Below are 16,976 nucleotides of genomic sequence, written 5' to 3' on the forward strand. Positions count from 1 at the left end.
CTCAAATCAATAATAAAATAATTTGAGCCTCCCCAAGTATAAATAAGACAGCACAAGTCCTTTAATGATTACATTTGAGGACACCCCTTCACTGAATGGAAGCATATATTTCAGGAACAATTTTCATATGCTTTGATGGGATGCCATTCAATCTCTCTCTCTCTCTTTGCTCTCCATTCTTTCCTCTGGATTTTTTCTCTCAACATATACAATTACATTCTCTCCGCACACTCTGTGGATATGTACAGCTTCTGTATTGCACAAATAAACATGCCTAGAGAAATACCGTGTATGTATCTTCTGCAGCTAAAAGAGTTGTTATGTGCCTGCCCAGACCTTAAGATCATCCTCAGCGGCCCTTCTCCGTGAGCCCCTGCCAAAGAAAGTGAGGCGGGTGGCTACTAGGAGGAGGGCTTTTTCTGCTGTGGCACCCCGGCTCTGGAAAAAGCTCCTTGGTGAGGTTCGCCTGGCACCTACGTTGTATTCCTTCCGACGCCAGGTGAAGACCTTTTTATTCTCCCAGGCATTTTAGCATTTTAGCTTTCTAGTCTTTTAGCTTTGCTATTTTAAATCTGTATTTTAAATCTCTGCATTGCTGCTAGGTTTTATTCTGGTTTTATTCTGGTTATATTGTTATATTGTGGTTTTAATGCTTTTATATTTTATATTGTTTTGCTGTGTGCTTTTTAGTTTTAATTTTTGTGAACTGCCCAGAGAGCTTTGGGTATTTGGCAGTATAGAAATAGAGAGAGAGAGAGAGAGAGAGAGAGAGACAGAGACAGAGAGACAGACAGAGGTTTCTCAGGTGCCAGGTCAACCCTGTCCTCCTTTTATGCCAGTCCAAATATTCAGTGCAAGAAGCCAGCACTGAATTTATATGCATTAGTAGCATAGCATATAACCCATATGGGGGGGGGGACACAGAATTATGTTAATGTCATTATGCTAATTACAACTGTCTTCTTTTAGAGGATTCCAAAACACAGCCCCACCTAGAAGCTTTATACAGCAACATGCCAAATCACATGGAGGTCTCTTCGTGGCACAGTACATGCAGTGGATTGGACCCCAAAGCATCCTGGGAAGTATAGTCTAAGGCAACATCACTGAGCAGGATTGCATTATTTTTCATGTTTAATAACATACAGCAGTATCCAATGTGACACAAGTGCTGACGGAATTCTCATTGTACTTGTGTAAGGGGCCTCTGGCACAACATCAGTAGTGTTAGCAGGCATGATGGGTTTTCTTGGGATTACTGTTATGCCCGCTAATGTTATGGGCATTGTGCTAGAAGTCTCTTATGCTAACGCAATGTAATTTACATTAGTGCTCGTGTCGCAGTGGATACTGCCAATTAGAATTGTCTTGCTACGTAAAACCAAATGTCCATTGAGTATATCGCTTTGTCACTAATAGTGGCCACTTAGGTGCCTCTGGGAAGCTCAGAAGCAGCATCGGGTAGTGAGAAGAATACTGCCTCTGATGTTCTGTTTAGCCCTAATATTCATAGCTTATGCTCGTTGAACCTCTTGGGACTCCATGAATTTTTTAACTCCACTTTTTAAACCATCTAAGTTACTGGACAGGCATTACCATATCTTATGACAATGAACTGCATACATTATGTGCTATATATAGAAAAAGAAGTCCATGCTTTGCATGTCCTGAACCTCCTTCCAATCAATTTCATTGGATGATCCCAACCAAGTTCTAGTATTACTAGACAGGGAGGAACATCTTTACCTTAGCAATGAAGGCATTATTCTATTTTAATTGCATCACTGTGCTCGGATTTAGCCTTTTCAAGCCTTTCCACTTCAACCACTTTCTGGTGCTTATGATAATGATAAACAGATTTGAGTGGGGGTTACAAGATGAACTGAGGAATCCAAAACACATGGAACTCAATCCTACGTATGTGTTCAATGGGCCTTATTTGCAGGTGTATAGGATTTCATCCATAGGCACCTGGGTTTTTGAAAGTTGGATATAGAAGTGTCAGTTGGTTATGAAAAAAATCATTGGTTCTCCATTAATTTATTTGAAGCCCCACCCCAAAATGTGGTGCTTCCACATTGTGAATGCTGGCAATGTCCCAGCATTTCAGCAAGTGTCTATCACCATTAATAGTAATGAACATCATATATTAATTACATACTGCCTGAAAAGAACTAGGGGAGGGTGTGGGGTCCATCTGCCAGCCAACTGGATGGCCCCAATAGGGGCAAGTATCAGCTTCAGCAGAGTAAGTGAGGAGAAGGATATGAGGAGTGAGATAATTAAGAAGGATGTGGAGTACCTCTTTGGCTGTAAGGACAATGATAAATGAATGCAGAAAACAAGAACAGACCAGCACAGAGAACAAAAACATGAAATGAGACAGAGAAAGATCTTTTTAACAGAGGCATTCTGAACCGATTGAAGAGGAGAGAACTAGCGGGAGGAAAGGCCAGTATGGAGGAGGTCAGGTACTCAAGGAGCGATGACCAAAGCCTTAAAAAAGGCTTTAGGAACAAATGCAGAAGACAATTATGTGGAGGAATACACCACTGCCAGAGAAGGCCTGAAAGTCAGAAGATAAGAAAAAGAGGGGATCAGAGGAATAATGCAAGTACTATATCTAGCCAAATATATTGAAGTCACTGGCACGTTTTGTTGTTTTACTTGATGACCTAATTAAGCAATGAAGTTAAGTATGGAACTGACTCCTGAGAGGGATATGTGTACTGATACTGAATAGAGTTGGAATGCAGTGCTTATGAGAGAAAAGGTGATGGTGGTAGGAGTAATGAAATGCGTAGGACCTCACCTGTATTTTAGCCAAATCGTGCCCCTCACAGCCTTCTAAAAACAGCAGCTAAAGGGGCTGTCACAAGAGTAATGGGGCTTCTCACACCTCTGCCCCTCCCGTGTAATTCAAGGACTTTTGACACACCAGTCAATTGACCAGTGAAATATTGTCAATTGACTGCTATGGTTGACTGTTGTCAAATATTCCCTACAGGCAGGAATACCACTGCAAGTAATTCTCCCTTTTCATCCTATCATCTGATAGCGATGGTAGGTGCAAAAGTCTCTTGCTCCCCAGCCCTGCAGAAGTTAAAAGTCATACATTTATACTCCCTTCATTTAGAAGTGCCAGAATTCTCCCTGAAACACTGTGCTTTGCTGCAAGAGCCAAGGGCCACTGGTGGCTTCCAGTCACCTCCAAGCGCATCTCTCTCCCTCCCTCCCTCCCTCCCTCCCTCTGCATTATCCGCACTCTCAGCAGGGGCTCTCGCTTTGCCTCCTTGCTTGCTTTAGCAGTGGGCTGGCTGCTGTGATCTAGGTGACCAGAGGAGGCTTCAGGAGTGGGGAGTCAAGAACCTGCCCCCCCATCAGCTGTAAAGTGGCTGAGGGTGGGGAGCAGAACACAGGAGCAAGTTGCCGTGATGCACCGCGCAGGTGGTGGAGAGGAAACTGAATGCATAGGCAAGATAGAGAGCAACGTGATCTTGGGCTGAAAGATTTTGCAGCACTAAACAGAGTGGAGCACTCTCTCAGTGATGAGAAAAAGATCCATCCCAATCCAAGGGCCAAGTGAACCTGCTGGAATTAGCCTGCCTGGTGCCAAGTGGTCTCCAGCTGTGTCTGGTACACAGGGTTGGTGCTTCAGCAGACGAGGCCCTGGTGGTGGCGCCTGGAACCAAAGTGGCTCCTGCTTGAAGAAAAATGAAGATCACTGCTCTAGAGAGTTGGTCTCCTCAAGGTTATCCTCTCCCACTTCATCCGCATGGCCTAGCTTCTCAAGCTGGCCATGTGCTGTAACCGCCACCATCTCAGAGCAGCAACAGGTTCAGGACATGTTTGATTTAGCATATACACATGAGTGTCACAGTAGCCCTGTTCAAGCATTTCCCCTCATGTGTTGGCCGTTGCACAAAGGAGTGGGGGGAACAAGGATGTGCTTGCTGGCCCCACCTCCTCCACTGCATTCCCAGTGGCCTGTCCATGCCACCCTCCAAACCTTGGGGCTGATAGTCTGCAGTGGGGAGCTGGCCCTATTCAGAGAGGCTCCCATGTGGTTTATTCCAAACCCTGATCACAATAAACAATATTGCTGCTTCAGTGTCACTTCTGGTACTAGATCTGTTTAGTGTACTTCATGAAAAGAAACTGAGGTAGATGCGTCACTGAGTTAGAAACAGCACGGAGCCATTGCAAGTGAAACTCCTGGTGTGTGTGGAGAGATTATTTAAAAATCCCTAAAGAACTTTTTTAAAAAAGAAGGCTGCTCTTTCAACATTTATGTTTCACTTCTTTAATGTAAAGATAAATCTCTTGCCAAAATCACCAGTCAGGAGTATGTTGGCCAAGATCAATCCTTCACTTTGGAAAAAATGTGATATAGTGAGGCAACAGAATGAAGCTAATTAATGAAAATTCAGGTTTTGCTGCAGTGATTTAAGGTTCTGCTGAACTTGAGGTTTTCTGCCAATGCTCTATGGGTCAGAGATTTAGATAAATTAAAGGCATAAATCAGCTGCAAGCTGGTTTGTAAATAAAACCCTTTTACCCCCCCTTTATTTAATGGGCTTGGCTATCACTGTGTTAAGACAATTTTTTCCTTGGGATTTCTGTCGGTCGACTTCCTCTCAGTCCAGAATCCACAACTCCTTAGCACAGCAAACCCATGCTACTTGCACGTTAACCATCTGTAGCATCAACCCTTCTGACATACCACACCGGCTCCCTATAGAATGGCGCTTGACAGGTTTTCCCCACCACCAAAAGTCATCTTCTCTCCCAAGAGGTTCGAGCAGTCATTACTCCTCATCTGACTGCTGCTGTTGTAGGTGGTATTGCCAGAGAGAGGGGGGGGGGGAGAGAGAGAGAGAGAGAGAGAGAGAGAGAGATGATGCAGTGCTGAAGTTAAGTGCACCAATGTTTTGTGTGTAAACTACTAAAACAGCTAAATATATAAATCTCAGAATAAAATGCCTTGATTGATAAGGTTTTCAGGAAACATCTGTGAGAAGATGAGTAAGTTTGCTCAGGGCTCTCCAGGGATACCATAAGCTACTCCTTAAAACGAGCGCGCATACAATGCCAGTGTTGCCAACAGTGTTATGTTTGTCACACTTGCATTGTAAATGTGCTTTACCACTGGGGGGCTGTTGTGTGCTGGTCATTACGGCTGACAGACTGGTTGAAAGGAGGCATAAAATTAAATACTGTAAGAATGCAGATGTGACTAACAACCTTCTTAAAACATTTAACCAGCTACGAGGCTCAGTGAAGAAAGCATGCTGTCAACAATGCATCTGCTCCTCGTCATTTGTTTGTTAAATAGGGAGCACAATTTTGATGGCAACTGCAGAGACAGAACAGTTGTGTGTTTGTATAAAAATATCATTCCGAACAGCAATAACCGAGCAATCAACCCAGAAGAACATCTGCAGTACGAGCCTCCCAGTTTGCCTAAAGACAGCTCTGATTGGGGCAGTGGTTTCCGACGTTTTTATCTTCAGGGAGCCCTTTCCACATTGATGTTTCCACCAAGGAACCCTTGTAGGTTGCAAACTGTCCTAGCAGTGTTATAGGATGCACACTTAGTTCATACAGGATGCTAACTCGTCTTCTTGAGCCTTACTATAGTCTCATATGTACTGAGGGTCAAACTATACAATATGAAACATACATAGCATTTTTACTACATGTAAGTGTGCTCAGTCTGGATTGGGACCACTGTGGTGGGTACAGGAGGTTTAAACCTACTGCTAGCCACTTTTTTTCCTGAAATCCCACCCCCAACATGGGGGAGTTGAATTTTTTTTTTTTTAAAGCCTCCATTGGCACCAATGGAAGGTTTGGGGGCAAATTTCTCAAACCAAGTGGCTGCTGGGAGGGTGGTTTAAACCTCCCCTTCCCATGTGCAGTAGTCTTGATCTGGATCGTAGCCCCACTTGCTTACTTAAGAATGAATAACAGAGAAGGTAAGCTATATGCTATGTAGAAAGTCTTTTTTCGCATGAAACACAACTCATTTATGGAATTCCTTACCAGAAGCTGTGGTGATGGCTACAAATTTAGCAGTGCAATCTAATGCACTTCTACTCAAAAGTCAGTCCCAGTGAATTCAGTGGGACTTACTCCCAGGTAAGTGTGTATAGGATTGCAGCCTAGATTGCTTTAAAAAAGGATTAGAATTTAGATGAATTTGAGGAGGGTTGATCTACCAGTGATTTATGTATGCGGGACCTGGGCTGGCCAAGTGTATTGGTCCGAGGAGCGTAGTCAAGTCAATTGTAGTGTTAGAGAAGCCTAGTGATCCATAATGCTTGCTTAAGTTCAGTATTGTTGCAGTTCCCTTGCTAGTAAGCCTCTGAGCACGTGCAGATGAGTCAAAGGGCTGATAGCGCAGCCTAGCACATTCCATACTAATGACTGAGAGTGTTATCAAGCACTCTGCCTGGGAAGCGAAGTTTGTTTACAGCTGGCTGTGCTGAGAACCAAACACTTTGGGCCTATGCTGGGAATGAATGCTAGGGGTGCTTGCTAGCGACGTGCTGCCTCATTGCTAACATGCATTGTACAAAACCCATTTGACCTGATGGCTCTGTGTTCAGAGAAGCTGTCAGATCCAACCACTGGATATGCCTGTGTGCTGTAAGCTACCCAATAAAGTCTCCTTGTGAGTAAACCTTTGAATCTGATTTATAGGTGTCTTGGCACCTCTAACCTAGGAGTTCAACGCCCACGGCCAGGGCGACACTCCAGTTCTCACTGCCACTGGCCCCTGTTTCTTCTTTATTGGGCCAGGTGAGCTCCTTTGAGCACTGTTTCCCTCTGTGGCCCTGCAGGAAACAAGCAGGCAACACAGCATCAGGAACATTGGGAGGGACTAAAAGGATGTCAGTTGTTGCAGCGATGTGGGCCATCCCTCGGTGGCAGCTGGGCTGGCTGAGCCCCTTTAAGAATTATTGCCCTTGCTGTCAGGTGCTGAAAAAAGTGCTGTACAGCTACAGCTTGTGAACAAGCTGCCCTTTTCATCCCTCCCAACGCCCCGGATGTTGCATTGCACATTGCATCTCGTTTGCTGCAGCTGCTCGGTCGGCACTCCTCTCAGCACCAGGCAGCAAGGTTACGGGTAAGGTTAAACCCTTAAACAAGCCCTCTGAAGTGGCTGCAGAGAGTGAGAGACTGGGCCATCTTTTTAATCACCCCCCCCAGAGCCCCTGATTGATACAGAATTAAAGGGTTAAAGGATGCCTTGCTCACTGCAACTGTGTGCTCCTCTTAGTGCTGCTTGCCTCATGCCCAATATGTCCACCAGGGCAGGGCTCTGCCCAGTTTTGAACAGTTTGGGCACTTTGACCAGGGCCCCCTAAAACCTGGTGCCAGTCCTGTCACTGGCATTTTTAAAAGGATCCTTCCATTTCTCTTTCTCTCCGCATAAGAAACATTGCATCCTAATTGTTCCCTCACTTTTGAAGCTAAATCAGAGCAAGGGCAGAACAACACCTGATTTGGTGTTGTTCTGCCCTCACCCTGTTTTGGCTTCATGACAAATACTTTCTTTCTTGAAAGGAAGAGAAATGGAAGTGTCTTTTTCTTACACACACACACACACACACACACAGCAAACAGCAGTAGAATGAAGTTGCTACCATAGTCATATCCTCTTCTTCAAATTTCTGAATCCCACCCCCCTGCCCTCCGCTGCCCAGTCTTCACAATCTGTCGAGCCAGAAATGTTTCCTAAGAGAAAGAGAACAACCTCAAAGGAAGGGTGAAATGTTTTATTGACATGCTTAAAACCACACCATTACCAGAATGAACAAGCTTAACACTGTGAAAACTTCTTAACCATCTACCTCCCTAAATGAAGAACCACGAAGTTGTGACAAAACACTGCAGCAGTACATGGAGATACAGGTCTTCATAGCAGAAGAACAAGTACATATCCAGGGGAGGAACGGTAACCACAGAATATTACAAAGCTTGCCATGCTCATCTGCATTACTGCACTTCAGCACACATTTCAGAAACTGGTAAACTTCCCCACATACATTTACCATTTGGTACGACGGTTCTCTGCATTCACCCATTGTTGTGTCAGTATCAAAGCCTCCCAAGGGACTGGAAACCCTTAGAATATTGCATTGCGGGGCTACTGCCAACCTCAAATCCTTCCAGCTGCGTCTCTACCCCAAATAGCATGGTGCAAATGTCTTTCCATTCCACAGATGCCTCATAAAATGGGCAGAAAGTTCCTGGTGAAACTGTAAGTCTTAGAGAGCAATCCTATGGCTGCTAGACACTGTCTAGTGGGCCATAGGATATGCTATGCTCCGAGGTCAGTTCCCGGAAAACTGACTGCCCCCCTCAGTGGCAGTGCAGAGAAGCCCCATCCCCCGCACTCACAAGAGAAATGCAGAGCAACTGAAAAGGGGTGGGGCAGGGGGCATTCTGGGAGGGGAGAGTGGAGCTGCGCATACGACACATCCTATGTGTCATGCGGCAGCCTCCTCTCCCGGTTGGGCCCCCCACCGCTAGACAGCTGAAAACAGCTGTCTAGCGAAAAACAGCAAGGCAGAAGAGGCATGAAGGGAACAATCCCCCCCCCCCGCCTCTCCTGCCTTGCTTTGGATAGGCGGTCTCCCCCGAGTTCGGAGACGGCCATCTATCTAGTTAGGATTGCGCCCTTATACACTCAGTGCAATTTATATATTCAATTGCAATGGCTTATCAGTATAGTATAAGCCATTGCAACTGAATGGTGAGCCTTATAAATAATGTTCAATAGATCTGTAAGTAGGTGCTCCATCATAGGTTCAGGCAATTTGAGGGTTAATATGTGCATTTTTCTGTTGTTGAAAAACAAATTAAAGTCTTGTATTCCAAGTTTAGCTGTGAAGCCTGCTTCTCAAACATGTTTGGGGATTAATTTTTAATCCTTGGTTGATAAAGTCCTGCACACACAATCATGTTAACATTAAGATCCTACTCATTTTAAGCCATTAATCTGAAGCTCCTTGTTTGTACTAATGGGGCTTATTGTCTCTATGAAAAGAACAGTGAACAATAGCCAAAAAGTCTGCCCAAACAAGGCAGATATGAAAAGGACAATACCCAAATTAAAAAGATGCTTTCATTTCACTTTTCTTTTTTTAAGGAATGCATGCTAGCTTTTTTGTTAGGTAATAATAAAGACACTTTGGTATTAGTCTCCAGTCTAAAAGAAGCATATTCTTTCTAGCCACAAAAAAAGGGCATTAATCCTGTTGCATTAAGGCAAAACATTTCTTTTCCACTTTGTGTATATTAAAGGTTTTTTATATATATAAAAAAAAAGCAATCGCAAGACTTAGGGCTTTTCATAGCTTGGATCAGCCAGGAGAGTGATAAAAAGAAGACAATTTTATTAATAATTTACAATAGGTGTTATTTATAGCCTGCCTTGTGAACAAGCGAATTGAAGGTATACAACAATAAACAAATCATTAGAAGCAATGTGACTGAAGAGGCTTTCAGTTTACAGTTAATTTTGTGCAAGTATTATGAAAGCCATTAAAAAAAACACTTTTTAAAAAGTTGCACCTATCCTGCTAAATAGGCTTGCACTCCATCCAGTGCTTTGGATGCATTTCTGGGTGCATACAGACCTCTGATGGATAAGAGTGGAAACCCACCATTTTTGTGCACACCTGCCCTCTGTGTTGAGTCACCAGACTTAAAACTTGGACCATCACCCTCTGGTATCAGAGAGATCCATCCACCTAGGCTGGCTATTGGCTCTCTTCAACAGGAAGAGTTATTAAAACCAGGATGGGTTTTGTCTGGAAAAGCATGCCTCTGGCTTCTTACCAGCTCCCATTTACTGGCTGCCTATGGCTCATCTTGGAATGGGATGACTACTTATGCATTGCCCCCCTCCCCACCGAGAGATTTACTGCATTATCTTTAAACCAGACAGATCTTTAAATAGAGGACTGTCCTCTACACAGTAAGACACATGACCACCCTATCTCTGACAGTTTGTAATTTTGAATTGCATCTCTTCTTAACTCAGGTGGTTTGATAGATGTTATTTCAGAGCTCTTTTTTAAAGTTATTTAAAATTACGCTGAGAAGCCACTCATTTATCATTAATTGCAGTGTGCTTATCAACCAGCAGCAATAAAATAATATTTGAATGGGCAGAAAGAATACCTAATAATTATTCTTCACTCTTCAGAAATGAAGCGAAAATTGTTCAAATGCAGGCTAAATAATCTTTTAATCACAGCTAATCTTTACTTAGTGGAATAATAGTTGAGACTATTTAAAGCGCAGAGCCTCTGATTTCTGCCAAGCTTGGGAATGTTTTGGAGGCAGGTAGTTCTATGCAGTGACCTGTTGGGATGTTAAGGGTGGTGGTGGGTATATTACTAGACCAGATTAAAATCTGCCATACTATGGTGCAGGGTGGAAGGGGGTGGCTTCTTCTTCTGTCTGGTCTCAGTCCGGAGGATGGTGAGAATCTGGGGACAACGAGCAGTCCTACTCCTACATTCTGATTCTTCCCTGTCCTCCAGTCCCTTGAACCAGATGAGGCTGGTGACTCCGATGTCAGTGGGCTGTGGATCCACTCTGGGTTTCAGACAGAGCCAGCGAGAACCCTACAGGAGCTATCCAAGATGCTGAACCTAGTTGGGGATAGGGCTAAGCACCTTGGATAGCTCCTTTAGAGTTCTGGCTGGTTCTGATTGAAACCCAGAGCGGATCTACAGCCTCACTGACATCAGAGCCACCAGCTTCCACTGCCTTGAACAGTGATCAATTCTTGTAAGCAAGAGAGGATCCAAATGCAGTAGCAATTAGCCTTTACTCCACTACTTTACTCCACTACTCTGCCCTCTGGGGAACCTGTGATTATTGACCTGATGATCTGAGCATTTATACAGCTGACTGCATCGCAGGCAGTGGTAGAGAGATGCACTTCCTTGATACATGAGAAATCTCCACCATTGCACTGCTGTGGTCCCAGATTAGACTGCTAGTCTGCACTGAAGTAAATGCTAAGATTTCAAGGGGATTTTCTGTGCGTGTGAAAAGGAAGCGGTCTTATACCAGATCAGACTATTTGTTCGTCTAGCCCGCGCTATTGTCTTCACTGACTGGCAGCGGCTCTCTTTCCCGTTGCCTGCTACCCAATCCTTGTACCTGGAGATGCTAGGGATTGAACCCTGGACCTCCTGCATGCAATGTACAGCCTCTAGTGCTGAACTATGGTCACCATACCCATATCAAATGCCTCTAGGAAGTCTGACGCACCTTACAGACATCAACCACTACATGAATATTGATTCACTATTTTAGATTTCCATCTGACCCTTAGGCTCAAGGCTGGTAACAAACCTTGACAAGGTTTAACAAACCTTGACAAGGTTTAACAAACAAACCTTAACAAACCTCAGCCGTTCCTTCTTGACATGTCAAGTCTATCTCATGTTGGCTCAAGCATCACAAAGCCAGGAAATGGGAGGCTGAGGCCTTCATAGACGTGCCTGGTGCTCAGTCATGATGTGCAAAATCACAACCTGTGCTCGCTTACAATTTCCCCTCCACACACCCACACTTTTCCTTGGTCTTTCAGGCCCAAATCAAGATGAGGAGGATGGAGTGCCTGAGACCAGCAAAGATGACCCACTGGTCTTCTATTGCCTTGTGAAACATCTGAGCCTTATTGTATCGCTAGAAGAATCCTCTGTGAGTTGACCCTCTTAGTTGTCATGATGGCTTATTTAAAATACCAAAAGCAGAAGCTAGCAAGTCAGCATCTGCAGTGGGCTGGCTGTCTTGCTAGGCACGTGCATTATGAGTATATCAGGTCCCTATCAGAATACTGGGGAACTCTATTGGGCATGCTTGACTTAAATAGATAATTATGAACAAAAAACAAATGTATCACGTATCCACATATTAAACTTTACATTAAAATTTACATTGAGAATGAATGACTGAATTTACATTTTTATCCCACCTTACATCTTCAAGGACAGTCCTCTTGGCAGCTTACATGAGTCCATTCTCTCCCTGTTTATCTTCACAACAACCCAGTAGTGTAGTAGAGGCTGGGGGAATAGGCTCACAAGTTACATTTAATGATTATACCATCTGTGTGCCTATGTACACAGATTGTTGATCTGTACGTACATAGTTATTCACATTTAGGATTCAATATGTGTAGAATCAATTGCAATCAACTATCTATATGCATGCACAGTTATTCACATATAATGCAGTGTCATACAGGGGTTTCTGGATGATAGCCCAATCTGTATTTGCCTATTGAAAGACATTCCTTTACCTGGAAGTTTGAAACCGTTAAATTAAGTACTGTAGCTAGTTGGGTATAGTAGAAAACAACACAAAACACTTTGGAAATTGAATAAAAATGGTAATGAAATTTTTAAAAATGCTAACAAGAATGTATGTAACAAAGAAGAAAAAAGAGAGAAGGAAGCAATAGGAACAGTTCAAATCAGTGTACAATCTAAGGCAAGTCTCTCACAAAAGGGGATGGAGGGAACTGGAGTCCAATGAACCAGTTATCCAGCACTACTGAAAGATTAGGTTCTCCTGAGGCCTGTCTGCTGCTATACAACTCTGAACTGAAATGTAGCTGTAGGACTCAGCCCGTCACTCTCTCATCTCCTAACTGCTGTTGGATGAATGCAGTGTGAGGGAACAGGACTGCAGTTCTCTCCTCCACTGTCTTCCTCTGGCTGGTGCTTTTCATTCACTCCCTCAGTCTCTTTCCCCTCTCATATCTTCTCCTTCAGAATCACCTCACAAAAGACTTCTGCTCAGAATCTCCTCTGGTACCTCATCAGAGGCAAAAAGGGTTGTGCCCCAGGCATCCTTCAGCAGAGCAAAGTCTTAAAGCCCCCCTCCCCCGCTCATGTCCCCGTACTAGGAGTCCATTCAATGTAATGACATATAGTCTGACCTTGTGAGGTCACATTCCATAACTAAAGCAATAGGCATTGTATATGGAATACTGCATATTTCCTCTGCAACATAAAATCCCTCTGAAAACACTGGAGCATGGGCAATATGAGCCAACAATGTGATGTGGCTGCAAAAAAGGCCAATGCTCTTTTGGGCTGCATTAATAGAAGCATCACTCCCAAATCCCGGGAAGTACTAGTTCCCCTCTACTCAGCACTGGTTAGGCCTCATCTGGAGTACTGTGTCCAGCACTGCACTTTAAGAAGGATGCAGACAAGCTGGAGAGGGCTCAGAGGAGGGCAATGAAGATGATCAGGGGACTGGAAACAAAGCCCTATGAAGAGAGACTGAAAGAACTGGGCATGTTTAGCCTTGAGAAGAGAAGACTGAGGGGAGATATGATAGCGCACTTCAAGTACTTGAAAGGTTGTCCCAGAGAGGAAGGCCAGGATCTCTTCTCGATCATCCCAGAGTGCAGGACATGGAATAATGGGCTCAAGTTACAGGAAGCCAGATTCCGGCTGAACATCAGGAAAAACTTCCTGACTGATGGAGCAATACAACAATGGAACCAATGACGTCGGGAGGTGGTGGGCTCTCCCACACTGGGGGCATTCAAGATGAGGCTGGACAGCCATCTGTCAGGGATGCTCTGACTTGGATTCCTGCCTTGAGCAAGGGGTTGGACTCGATGGTCTTATAGGCCCCTTCCAACCCTACTATTCTATGATTCCATGAATATCCTAGCTTCAGAATGAAACTGAGCATGCTCGATATAACTTTGCCAGCAGTTGCTGACACAGGCTTTAATGTGGCAAGAAACCCTTAATATCCTTTGAACCACTGCTCAGAACTCCACCAAACCAAATGAGAGACACTCCTCCTCGACAAGACTGAATTGAGTACAATTGAGTAGTTTTCACCAAAATTTGAAATATATGATATACAGTCTCAAAAATGGAGTAAAAAGGGTAAGGGAGCAATCCTATGGCCACTAGACAGTGGTTAGACAGCCATAGGATATCTGGTTTTCCAGAAACTGACCTTCCCTCACTTCTGTGCTGCCTCGCAGGCAGTGTGGAAAAGCCCCATGCTCCGCGCTCGCAAGAGGAGTACGGAGCGGCCAAAATGGGGCATTCCCAAATGGGGCGGGGAAGGTGGAAATGCCTGTACGGTACATCCAATGTGTTGTACAGCAGCTTCCCCCGCCCCCACTCTGCCCTCCCGCGGCTAGACAACCACAATCGGCTGTCTAGCCAAAAAATGCAGGGCAAGAGAAGCATGGAGGGAATTATCCCCTCCATACTTCTCCTGCCCTGTGTTGGATAGGCAGTTGCCTCCGATTTCAGAGGCAGACACCTATCTGAATAGGATTGCGCCCTAAATGTATCGATTTTCACACTTTCTAACTTACTGTAGCTGAGTCAATTTGTAACTGGGTCAGTTTGGAAATTTTTCACAGCTGTAGGTCTCATCAGGTAGATAATGGATGCCAAGTGGCAAATTATTAGCTCAACAGGTGCATTTCTATAAGCAATAAAACTTGAGGTTGATAATGGCAGAACCTGGGTTGTTGTGTGTGTGTTTTTTTGCAACTCTTTTTAGCTAAAGAGACATTAAAGAATGCCTTATTTAATGCAGTATATGTGTTTGACATGATAGCAATTAAAGCTAGTTTGAAATTAACACATCATTAAATAATAATAATAATAATAATCCTGTTCTTGTAAAATATGTGTGTAAACTGACACTAATCGAGGTGTCTGTCTCTCTGGAATTACCAGTTTCAACATTTCTTCAAGGCTTAGAGAGACAGATAAAATCTGAGAAGGGAACAAAGGAGCATTGCCTTTATAAAGGCCTGCGTGATTGCAAGGAATTATGCAGATGAACAAACCTTAAGAACTGCGAAAGAGCCCTGGGCCTCTTTATAGTCTTTTTGGATTTGTATCAAGATACGGATTTACATTTCAATGTATTTATTGTTGAATATCAGTCTTGGAATATGGTGCACCTCCATCTTCTTGGTTTTGTTTGAGACGAGGCAATGTTATTCTGTGGTTGGGCACTCCCCACGTTCCCTGAGAAGTGAGAAGTTCAAGAGCAATGCTACCTGGATTTGTCTTCCTTTGGAACAGGGCCGGCCCTATCTATTGGTAGATTGGTGGGGTAATCCTCCTCTCCTGGTGCACAGTGGTCCTAATCTGAACTGGGACCGTGCACAGTTACACTAAAGTAAATAAAATTGTCAGGCTCAATTCCACTCTACACAATTAGCATAACAAGTAGTTTGGGCCCTTAGCTTCACAGAGAGATGGGAATAGGTCACTACCCCCGAGCCTCTCTGTACATACCAGAGAAATTACCAGCTACGGCCTAGCCATTGGCTCCTATTAAGATACATTTCCCTCATCATCCTGGACCTTTATTTATTTGCTTGTTTGCTCATTTGATTTATATACCACTTAGCAAAAGAAATTATTAAAATGGTGTGCAGTACCAAAACAATTACAAAACACAATAAAATACAATATGTACACAATAAAAAGTTAATGTTAACCTATACATATCTAAAGAATGCATACTTGGCCTGCAAACACTAAGCTGAGAAAGCCTGGGTGAAAAGGAATGTTTTCAGCGTGTGCCTAAAACAACTGTTGGCATGTGCCTTATTTCCAGGGCAGAGCATATTCCAGAGGGCCAGGGCAACTACACGAAAGGTGCAATCCAATGCACATTTAGACAGAAAAAAAGTCCTCCAGCTCCCAGCATTCTGCCAATCATACACAGGATTCTGCCCTAAGCACCTTTCTTCAGAACCATCAAAGGGGCCTCCCCTAATAACCAAAGTGAGTGGGCAGGTCTGTAAGGGATGAGGTAGTCTCTCAAACAACCTGTTCCTAAGTTTGTTGTTGTTGTTGTTCAGTCGTTCAGTCGTGTCCGACTCTTCGTGACCCCATGGACCATAGCACGCCAGGCCTTCCTGTCCTGCGCTCTCTCCCGGAGCGTGCTCAAGTTCATATTCATTGCATCGCTGATGCTATCTAGCCATCTCATTCTCTGCCGTCCCCTTCTCCTTTTGCCTTCAGTCTTTCCCAGCATCAGGGTCTTTTCCAGAGAGTTTTCTCTTCGCATTAGGTGGCCAAAATATTGGAGCTTCAGCTTCAGTATCTGTCCTTCCAATGAGCACTCAGGGTTGATTTCCTTTAGAATTGACTGATTTGACCTCCTTGCAGTCCAGGGGACTCGTAAGAGTCTTCTCCAGCACCACAGTTCGAAAGCATCGATTCTTCGGTGCTCAGCCTTCCTTATAGTCCAGCTCTCACAGCCATACATTACTACTGGGAAAACCATAGCTTTGATTAGACGGACCTTTGTCGGCAAGGTGATGTCTCTGCTTCTTACTATGCTGTCTAGGTTGGCCATAGCTTTCCTCCCAAGGAGCAAGCGTCTTTTAATTTCATGGCTATAGTCACCGTCTGCGGTGATCTTGGAGCCCAAGAAAGTAAAATCTGTCACTGCTTCCATTTCTTCCCCTTCTATATGCCAGGAAGTGATGGGGCCAGATGCCATGATCTTCGTTTTTGTAATGTTGAGTTTCAAACCAGCTTTTGCACTCTCCTCTTTCACCCTCAACAAGAGGCTCTTGAGATCCTCTTCGCTTTCTGCCATTAGTGTGGTATCATCTGCATATCGGAGGTTGTTGATAATTCTCCCAGCAATCTTAATTCCGACCTCTGATTCATCCAACCCGGCATTTCTCATGATGTACTCTGCATATAAGTTAAATAAGCAGGGTGACAATATGCAGCCTTGTCGTACTCCTTTCCCAATTTTGAACCAATCAGTTGTTCCATGTCTGGTTCTTACTGTTGCTTCTTCACCCTCGTACAGGTTTCTCAGGAGACAGGTAAGGTGGTCTGGTACTCCCATCACTTTAAGAATTTGCCACAGTTTGTTGCGATCCACACAATCAATGGCTTTAGCGTAGTCAA

Source organism: Heloderma suspectum, chromosome 2 (genome assembly GCF_057233095.1).
Source record: "Heloderma suspectum isolate Gila_16-S chromosome 2, 16-S_ref, whole genome shotgun sequence".
Taxonomy (NCBI): Eukaryota; Metazoa; Chordata; class Lepidosauria; order Squamata; family Helodermatidae; genus Heloderma; species Heloderma suspectum.